The following is a 10,610-nucleotide window of genomic DNA, read 5'->3' as shown; positions in this document are numbered from 1 at the left end:
TAATTCTCTACCAATGTAGGTTGCACTATTGAAATAGATGCATCAGTTAAGAGTGAGTTACCCTTCAAGAAACAGAGAACACAATTTGCAGTGGCTTTGCAATAAGGAAATAATATTGAGACAAGAAGTCTAGTGGTAATTGACTGTAGACAATAATGTAGTTGCTCAAAATAACCAGGCTGCTATCTGTGTGATTCTCTTGGCCTTTTATTCACTATTATAAGACAAATACTTCTTCGGGAAATTCAGGGTTTAAAGAAAGACGGATGATGGTGCTAGAGAAAGTTCGCTGTAGGGTTTGGCTCACATCTCATTGGCCAACATTGAGTCATGTGGCACTCCTGGCTGCAAAAGATGTTTATTTAGCCTCTATAGAAGAGATTAAAGAAGACAAAAAAAGGTTGGGGATGTAGGGTTGAACAAATCAACCTACAGTATCTTCCACATTTCTTTTTCCTCTTAGTGTATGTATTTTTGCTTGTGTGTCAAACTCCAAAATTATATTAACAGATCCTGAAAAGAAATATTATTATTCAGTCTTCTCTTAATTAATAGGGACTTTAGCAAATGTCATGATGATTGATTTCCACTTAGGTTACTTTGTATTTTATATGTTAAAACTTTCAGTACTTCTTTGGAAACAATTAAACTAGGATTTTTAAGCCATGGTTTTTAGTGAATGGGTTATTTAGAGGATTTCCTAAGGGTTTTGACTAATAAGACATGTCAGCCGAAAAAAATATTTGCTGTCCCTTTAGGAATTCAAACTATTTAGCGTTACATAACACTACTCCAATACATTTGTAGCTGACTGCTAATAAACTGCACAAATGTCATCATTTCACATAGTCAGTCTCAGAAGAAATCATAAATATAAGAGATAAAAAATTTTTTACTTCTGCAAAAACCCCATCCAGATCTCTGCTTATCTATGTTGAAAGAGTAACTGCGCAAAAGAAGTTCCAAATTTTATTTTTAGGAGACTGTGAAAAAGCATCCAAAAGGACATCCGTGGGATATTTCTCCCACGTTTTTATTTAAAATTGGTATTTCATTGCTTAAGAGTTTAATTATTTTGTGCATTCTGAACATCATTTTGAGAAATGCCTGTAAGAATTAAGCATGTTTTGTCATTAAAGTCAAATTCTGATCAATTCAAATTTATTCAACAGACACATTTATTTAGGATTTATTGTGTGTTAAAAACTATTGTAGACAGACAGTAGGAGGGAATACAAAGAAGTAGTGGGGGAGGAAGACATGTATTTGTTGTTAGGACGGTATAGTTTGTGTGCCACATATAAGAAGAAATAGAATGCTTTTGTGGGGGCACAGGTGAGGAGTACCACTTCAACACCACCCAAATGAGTAAGCCAAGGAATTCCTGTGGAAAAGTGTATGACCCTTGCTTCCTGAAGGGTGGATTATTACTGAGTCTTAGAAAGATAATTCTAACTGGGGCTGGGTGCTGTGGCTCACCCCTGTAATCCCAGCACTTTGGGAGGCCAAGGTATGAGAAGCACTTGAGCCCATGAATTCAAGACCAACCTGGGGAACATAGCAAGACTCTATCTCTTCAAAAAATAAAAAAATCAAAATCAAAATTAACTGGGCATGGTGACACACACCTGCAGTCTTAGCTACCTGAGGGGCTGAGGTGGAAGGATTGCTTGAGACCAAAAGGTTGAGGCTGCAGTGAGCTGTGATCACAACACTGCACTCCAGCCCGGATGACAGAGCCAGACTCTGTCTCTAAACAACAATAAAATATATAAATAAGTAAATAAAATAAAAGTTATAATTAAGAAACCCATTACTTTCTCTACTATAGGCTGCCTTACTTACATTTTAAGAACCCCTTTTCAATATCTAGAGCTTCCTATTTCCCCTTCTAGCATTTTCTTTACTTGTGTACTGATTTCAGGCACAGTATTTTCAACACATGGAATCAATAATCTGACCACTCCTTATTGCTCTTGCATTTTACAAAAGGATCTGAAGAAACATAAGATGTTTGGGAAGGAAAACTTTAATTCCTCTTTGCTCTTCTGATTGTTACTTAAGTTTCTGGAACCTCCAAGACCAATTAAAATTATCGGAGAATCTCAGAGTTTTGAACAATAACAGAATTACATTTACTAATCCTTCATCCCATTCTTCAATAATTCCCATATCTCTCTGCTCTCCACACTTTACTGTTTTCTCTTCTTGTTCTAAGATTTGATCACTCTGCCTATACCAAAATGGCAGAATTCTTGGGCATTTCTTAAACTTCTCAAGTAATAATTGATTCAAATGAAGCATGAAAAGAGTTTTTTAATCTAATGTTCACACTTATCCCTAATACTTAGCTCTCACAAAATGTAACATCAAAATTTTCTTGACTCTTGATATGTTGCACAGCTACAGCTAATAGTGGAGTAAGAATGAGAAGTAGGCAATGATTTGGGTTTGTGTAATACTGAGTTGTCTATTGATAATTCAATGAGGACTTTAAAAATATATATATGCAAACCTTTCTGTAAATGTGAACACGTGCATTTCTAGGACAGGTTCATAGCTTTTACCAGATTATCAGAAGAGGGCTAAGACAGGAGGAAAGAAATGATAAGAATATTTGACCAGTATAAATGATGCTTACATAACTAATGGTACTTACTTATGTATATGGTAATGATTTGGATCCATCTCTCATCAAGTGCTCCTTTTCCTCTCAATGCTTATTTTTCCTCACAAATGTTAGTCCTATCTCTTCTACTATTCATGAGAGCAAATGCAGGGCCAAAAATTTAGGAAATCCCCAGGCAGAGAGGATTAGCAAATCTGCTGACTTTTTTTTTTTATATATAGTTTTCTACTTTATTCTTTTTTCTCTTTTATTATACTTTAAGTTCTAGGGTACATGTGCACAACGTGCAAGTTTGTTACATATGTATACATGTGCCATGTTGGTGTGCTACACCCATTAACTCTTCATTTACATTAGGTATATCTCCTAATGCTATCCCTCCTTCTTCTCCCCACCCCATGACAGGCCCCAGTGTGTGATGTTCCCCTTCCTGTGTCCGAGTGTTCTCATTATTCAATTCCCACCTATGAGTGAGAACATGCGGTGTTTGGTTTTTTGTCCTTGTGATAGTTTGCTGAGTATGATGGTTTCCAGCTTCATCCATGTCTCAACAAAGGACATGAACTTATCCTTTTTTATGGCTGCATAATATTCCATGGTGTATATGTGCCACATTTTCTTAATCCAGTCTATCATTGATGGACATTTGGGTTGGTTCCAAGTGTTTGCTATTGTGAATAGTGCCACAATAAACATAAGTGTGCATGTGTCTTTATAGCAGCATGATTTATAATCCTTTGGGTATATACCCAGTAATGGGATGGCTGGATCAAATGGTATTTCTAGTTCTAGATCCTTGAGGAATGGCCACACTGTCTTCCACAATGGTTGAACTAGTTTACAGTCCCACCAACAATGTAAAAGTGTTCCTATTTCTCCACATCCTCTCCAGCACCTGTTGTTCCCTGACTTTTTAATGATTGCCATTCTAACTGGTGTGAGATGGTATCTCATTGTGGTTTTGATTTGCATTTCTCTGATGGCCAGTGATGAGGCGCATTTTTTCATGTGTCTGTTGGCTGCATAAATGTCTTCTTCTGAGAAGTGTCTGTTCATATCCTTCACCCACTTTTTGATGGGGTTGTTTTTTTCTTGTAAATTTGTTTGAGTTTTTTGTAGATTCTGGATATTAGCCCTTTGTCAGATGAGTAGATTGCAAAAATTTTCTCCCATTTTGTAGGTTGCCTGTTTACTCTGATGGTAGTTTCTTTTGCTGTGCAGAAGCTCTTTAGTTTAATTAGATCCCATTTGTCAATTTTGGCTTTTGTTGCCATTGCTTTTGGTGTTTTAGATGCAAATTCCTTGCCCATGCCTATGTCCTGAATGGTAATGCCTAGATTTTCTTCTAGGGTTTTTATGGTTTTGGGTCTAATGTTTAAGTCTTTAATCCATCTTGAATTAATTTTTGTATAAGGTGTAAGGAAGGGATCCAGTTTCAGCTTTCTACATATGGCTAGCCAGTTTTCCCAGCACCATTTATTAAATAGGGAATCATTTCCCCATTGCTTGTTTTTCTCAGGTTTATCAAAGATCAGATTGTTGTAGATATATGGTATTATTTCTGAGGGCTCTGTTCTGTTCCACTGGTCTATATCTCTGTTTTGGTACCAGTACCATGCTGTTTTGGTTACTGTAGCCTTGTAGTATACTTTGAAGTCAGGTAGCATAATGCCTCCAGCTTTGTTCTTTTGGCTTAGGACTGACTTGGCAATGTGAGCTCTTTTTTGGTTCCATATGAACTTTAAAGTAGTTTTTTCCAATTCTGTGAAGAAAGTCATTGGTAGCTTGATGGGGATGGCATTGACTCTATAAATTACTTGGGCAGTATGGACATTTTCACGATATTGATTATTCTTATCCATGAGCATGGAATGTTCTTCCATTTGTTTGCGTCCTCTTTTATTTCGTTGAGCAGTGGTTTGTAGTTCTCCTTGAAGAGGTCCTTCACATCCCTTGTAAGTTGGATTCCTAGGTATTTTATTCTCTTTGAAGCAATTATGAATGGGAGTTCACTCATGATTTGGCTCTGTTTGTCTGTTATTGGTGTATAAGAATGCTTGTGATTTTTGCACATTGATTTTGTATCCTGAGACTTTGCTGAAGTTGTTTATCAGCTTAAGGAGATTTTGGGTTGAGACAATGGGGTTTTCTAAATATACAATCATGTCATCTGCAAACAGGGACAATTTGACTTCCTCTTTTCTTAATTGAATACCCTTTATTTCTTTCTCCTGCCTGATTGCCCTGGCCAGAACTTCCAACACTAAGTTGAATAGGAGTGGTGAGAGAGGGCATCCCTTTCTTGTGCCAGTTTTCAAACGGAATGCTTCCAGTTTTTTGCCCATTCAGTATGATACTGGCTGTGAGTTTGTCATAAAAACTCTTATGATTTTGAGATATGGCCCATCAATACCTAATTTGTTGAGAGTTTTTAGCATGAAGGGCTGTTGAATTTTGTCAAAGGCCTTTTCTGCATCTATTGTGATAATCATGTGGTTTTTGTCTTTGGTTCTGTTTATATGCTGGATTACATTTATTGATTTGTGTGTGTTGAACCAGCAGGATGAAGCCCACTTGATCATGGTCAATAAGGTTTTTCATGTGCTGCTGGATTCACTTTGCCAGTATTTTATTGAGGATTTTTGCATCAATGTTCATCAGGGATATTGGTCTACAATACTCTTTTTTTTGTTGTGTCTCTGCCAGGCTTTGGTATCAGGATGATGCTGGCCTTATAAAATGAGTTAGGGGGGATTCCCTCTTTTTCTATTGATTGGAATATTTTCAGAAGGAATGGTACCAGCTCCTCCTTGTACCTCTGGTAGAATTCGGCTGTGAATCCATTTGGTCCTGGACGTTTTTTGGTTGGTAGGCTATTAATTATTGCCTCAATTTCAGAGCCTGTTATTGGTCTATTCAGGGATTTAACTTCTTCCTGGTTTAGTCTTAGGAGGGTGTACGTGTCCAGGAATTTATCCATTTCTTCTAGATTTTCTAGTTTATTTGCGTAGAGGTGTTTATAGTATTCTCTGATGGTAGTTTGTATTTCTGTGGGATTGGTGGTGATATCCCCTTTATCATTTTTTATTGCATCTATTTGATTCTTCTCTCTTTTCTTCTTTATTAGTCTTGATAGCAGTCTTTCAATTTTGTTGACCTTTTCAAAAAACCAGCTCCTGGATTCATTGATTTTTTGAAGGGTTTTTCATGTCTCTATCTCCTTCAGTTCTGCACTGATCTTGTTATTTCTTGCCTTCTGCTAGCTTTTGAATGTGTTTGCTCTTGTTTCTCTAGTTCTTTTAATTGTGATGTTAGGGTGTCAATTTTAGATCTTTCCTGCTTTCTCTTGTGGGCATTTAGTGCTATAAATTTCCCTCTACACACTGCTTTAAATATGTCCCAGAGATTCTGGTATGTTGTGTCTTTGTTCTCATTGGTTTCAAAGAACATCTTTATTTCTGCCTTCATTTCGTTATGTACCCAGTAGTCATTCAGGAGTGGGTTGTTCAGTTTCCATGTAGTTGAGTGGTTTTGAGTGAGTTTCTTAATCCTGAGTTCTAGTTTGATTGCACTGTAGTCTGAGAGACTGTTGGTTCTTATTTCTGTTCTTTTACATTTGCCGAGGAGTGCTTTACTTCCAACTATGTGCGACGTGGTGCTGAGAAGAAAGTATATTCTGTTGATTTGGGGTGGAGAGTTCTGTAGATGTCTATTAGGTCTGCTTGGTGCAGACCTAATAAGTTTGGAATAAGTGTGACGTGGTGCTGAGAAGAGAGTATATTCTCTTGATTTGGGGTGGAGAGTTCTGTAGATGTCTATTAGGTCTGCTTGGTGCAGAGCTGAGTTCAATTCCTGGGTATCCTTGTTAACTTTCTGTCTCGTTGATCTATCTAATGTTGACAGTGGGTTGTTAAAGTCTCCCATTATTATTGTGTGGGAGTCTAAGTCTCTTTCTAGTCTCTAAGGACTTGCTTTATGTATCTGGATGCTCCTGTACTGGGTGCATATATATTTAGGACAGTTAACTCTTCTTGTTGAATTGGTCCCTGTACCATTATGTAATGGCCTTCTTTGTCTCTTTTGATCTTTGTTGGTTTAAAGTCTGTTTTATCAGAGACTAGGATTGCAACCCCTGCTTTTTTTTTTTTTCCATTTGCTTGGTAGATTTTCCTCCATCCCTTTATTTTGAGCCTATGTGTGTCTCTGCACATGAGATGGGTCTCCTGAATACAGCACACTGATGGTTCTTGACTCTTTATCGAATTTGCCAGTCTGTGTCTTTTAACTGGAGAATTTAGCCCATTTACATTTAAGGTTAATATTGTTATGTGCGAATTTGATCATGCCAATTATGATGATAGCTGGTTATTTTGCTCATTAGTTGATGCAGTTTCTTCCTAGCATCGATGGTCTTTACAATTTGGCATGTTTTTGCAGTGGCTGGTGCTGGCTGTTCCTTTCCATGTTCAGTGCTTCCTTCAGGAACTCTTGTAGGGCAGGCCTAGTGTGACAAAATCTCTCCGAATTTGCTTGTCTGTAAAGGATTTTATTTCTCCTTCACTTATGAAGCTTAGTTTGGCTGGATATGAAATTCTGGGGTTGAAAATTCTTTTCTTTAATAATGTTGAATATTGGCCCCCACTCTCTTCTGGCTTATAGAGTTTCTGCCGAGACATCTGCTGTTAGTCTGATGGGCTTTCCTTTGTGGGTAACCTGACCTTTCTCTCTGGCTGTCCTTAACATTTTTTCCTTCATTTCAACTTTGGTGAATCTGACAATTATGTGTCTTGGAGTCGCTCTTCTTGAGGAGTATCTTTGTGGCATTCTTGTATTTCCTGAATTTGAATGTTGGCCTGCCTTGCTAGGTTGGGGAAGTTCTCCTGGATAATATTCTGCAGAGTGTTTTCCAACTTGGTTCCTTTCTCCCCATCACTTTCAGGTACACCAATCAGATGTAAATTTGGTCTTTTCACACAGTCCCATATTTCTTGGAGGATTTGTTCATTTCTTTTTACTCTTTTTTCTCTAAATTTATCTTCTCACTTCATTTCATTCATTTGATCTTCAATCACTGATACCCTTTCTTCCAGTTGATGGAATCAGCTACTGAAGCTTGTGCATTCATCACGTAGTTCTTGTGCCATGGTTTTTTGTGCCATCATGTCATTTAAGGACTTCTCTACACTGGTTATTCTAGTTAGCCATTTGTCTAATCTTTTATCAAGGTTTTTAGCTTCTGTATGATGGGTTCGAACTTCCTCCTTTAGCTCAGAGAAGTTTGATCATCTGAAGCCTTCTCTCAATTCGTCAAAGTTATTCTCCATCCAGCTTTGTTCCATTGCTGGCAAGGAGCTGAGTTCCTTTAGAGGGTGAGAGGCATTCTGATTTTTAGAATTTTCAGCTTTTCTGCTCTGTTTCTCCCCCATCTTTGTGGTTTTATCTACCTTTGGTCTTTGATGATGGTGACGTACAGATGGGGTTTTGGTGTGGATGTCCTTTCTGTTTGTTAGTCTTCCTTCTAACAGTCAGGACCTTCAGCTGCAGGTCTGTTGGAGTTTGCTGGAAGTCCACTCCCGACCCTGTTTGCCTGGGTATCAGCAGTGGTGGCTGCAGAACAGCTAATATTGCTGAACAGCAAATGTTGCTGCCTGATCCTTCCTCTGGAAGCTTCGTCTCAGAGGGGAACCCGGCATGTGAGGTGTCAGTCTGCCCCTACTGAGGGGTGCCTCCCCATTAGGTTACTCGGGGGTCAGGGACCCGCTTGAGGAGGCAGTCTGTCCATTCTCAGACCTCAAACTCCGTGCTGGGAGAATCACTACTCTCTTCAAAGCTGTCAGACAGGGACATTTAAGTCTGCAGAGGTTCAAGTAATGATGAAGGATTGCATAAAAGATATTTGAGTATAGGAGAAAATGTAATATTAATGTTATATTTTAATCGCCTATAATCTCTCAATAATTCAAGTACACTTATGAGAGATCATTCACCCCTCCTTGTCATCTCCACAATCCCTTCTCTCCCAACAACACCACCATGCCATTGTGGATATTGTCCTTCCATTGCAGGCAACAGACAACCATCTTGTAAATACATATTCTATACCACATTCCACTCAAGGTGCTCAGATCAGATAGAATGAAGTAAGAAGATGGTGATATCTTAGTAAATACACTTGAACATAAGCCTTCACATTTACATTAATTTCTTCCTTAACATCAGCCACCTGAGGCTGAGTCATTCCTCAAAATGTTAGCAGAACATCTTTAGATCTTGTTTAGTCTCATTAATATAAAGCAAAGGTTCTCAATGCTGGCTGCACATTAAAATAACCTGGCGGCTGGGGGCAGTGGCTCACGCCTGTAATCCCAGCACTTTGGGAGGCTGAGGCGGGCAGGTTCCAAGGTCAGGAGATCGAGACCATCCTGGCTAACATGGTGAAACCCCATCTCTACTGGAAAAATACAAAAAATTCGCCAGGTGTGGTGGTGGGTGCCCATAGTCCCAGCTACTCTGGAGGCTGAGGCAGGAGAATGGAGTGAACCCGGGAGGCGGAGCTTGCAGTGAGCTGATATTGCACCACTGCGCTCCAGCCTGGGAGACAGCGAGACTCCGTCTCAAAATAAATAAATAAATAAATAAAATAACCGGGAAAATTTGAAATTACTGATGCCAATATTACAACCTGAAGATTCTGCTTTAAATGTACTAAAGCCATGGTTCTTATTCCAGGCTATCCATCAGAATCACCTGTGGGTGTTTTTAATGATCTACATGCCTGTTCTCTATTTCCAGATAGCTGAATATGAATCTCTGACATGTGAACTCCCTATACAATTGTAGTTTCCAATACTTTGCAAGTGATTCTAATATAGAGTAATGGGTTGAGTCTCATTACTCCACATTCACACTTCCTCATTGGTCCAAAATAGGAAGCCCAGCTCTAGTCAATGGAATAACTTCCACATGGTGTTCAGTTTTTTGCAAAAATTAATCACTCAACATTTTAAAAAGAATTTGTCACAGACCCTAACATATAGCAAAAACAAAAATGTGGCCTTGGAGTAAATCAATTTATAATCCTTTTATGTGATTTCTTTTGAGTGGCCAACATTTTACTGTCTGCAAATAGATATTCCTAATCACTATGCCCTGGTCTGAAGTTTTCAAAATTACCCAAAGTCGTGAATGCTGTTAAATATATATGGTTTCCTTCACAAAATATATCATAGGATATGAGTGGACAAGAACAAAACCACATGAAAGTGTACGTGCAGGCAGTTCATCCAGGATTACTCACTAGCAAACAAAAATAAAAGCTGATATTTATTCAACAATTATTATCTGTTTAAAATTTTCTGACAACCTTGTAAGCATTATAAAATTTAATTCTCATGACTGCCTTCTAGGATAGGTATTATTGTTATTCCCAAATGACAGACTGGGAAAATAAAAATTAGGAAGCTTAAGTGATGCTTTTGCTTATCAGCTTCATAGAACTGTGATGCCTAAGTAAAATTACAAATTACTATATCATAGTGATTTTCACAACAACATAAAAGTAGTCAAAATTATGACCTTTATGCCTGTAAATACCAAGATTTGCCTGCTTGCATTCTAATGAATATATTAAATGAAAGTCTGTTAACGCTATCACATAAATGCATTGCCTTCCAAGCCTAAAACCCCATGGTGTGAACTTTCCCTCCCAAAATACATTAACTTTTTTGGTTCTGTTAGTGCAGCTGGTGGATAATACTTAAAATGGAGTTCTAAGAAAACAGACAGTGACTCAATTTCTACAGAACAGTAGATTCATGTTTAAACAAATACACACAAATTTATTCTGCAGTGACATAATTTATTGTTCAATGATTTATCAATATTATATTATTACAACTGAATCCATATGGACCAGAAAAAGATTATTCACACAAATCACAAAGATACTGTGGTAGATAGAATAATGGGCTCCCCCAAAATG

Source organism: Pan paniscus, chromosome 14 (genome assembly GCF_029289425.2).
Source record: "Pan paniscus chromosome 14, NHGRI_mPanPan1-v2.0_pri, whole genome shotgun sequence".
Lineage (NCBI taxonomy): Eukaryota > Metazoa > Chordata > Mammalia > Primates > Hominidae > Pan > Pan paniscus.
Note: the sequence above shows the minus strand (reverse complement) of the source record.